This window comes from Ipomoea triloba, chromosome 16 (assembly GCF_003576645.1).
Source record: "Ipomoea triloba cultivar NCNSP0323 chromosome 16, ASM357664v1".
Classification (NCBI taxonomy): Eukaryota; Viridiplantae; Streptophyta; class Magnoliopsida; order Solanales; family Convolvulaceae; genus Ipomoea; species Ipomoea triloba.
Genome location: NC_044931.1, coordinates 2,721,845 through 2,722,357, shown reverse-complemented (window position 1 = coordinate 2,722,357; position 513 = coordinate 2,721,845).

Genomic DNA, 513 nt, shown 5'->3' with positions numbered 1-513 from the left:
AGCAAAGACTCTGGGTCTTTTAGGTGCATAGATCAGTTTTAGTTGAGGCCTGACCTCAGATTTACGCACCGTGCCCTTCATTGCCTGTTTGGTCATAAGAAATTGCTGGAAGTGATGTTTCTTCCGGAAATTATAGTTTAATGACCAATCCTCACTAGATGGATAGAGTCTGCCTTTCTCCATTCGTGAGTTCCTAACCCTAAGGATCTCTGACCTTCCATGTTTGCCTTGAGGCGAATTATATGGAATGTAGCTTTTCTTGTACTTGGAATGGCCTTGCGAGAGATAGATAGGTAATCTCTCGATATTGTTTACCCGGCCATTCTTCGTAGCTTTCCTATACTTTCCATTTCTGGTGTATAGGGACGGTTTATGAATAGCTACTTTGGTCTTTTCTGTTGGTCCTTTATGACCCTTATTCGGTTTGGGTTGAGATCCTCCATTTCTTGAAGTTCCCGAACCGTTGGTCTGCTTATCTTTCGAGAGATTGTTCTGACGAAACCCGAGACCGGT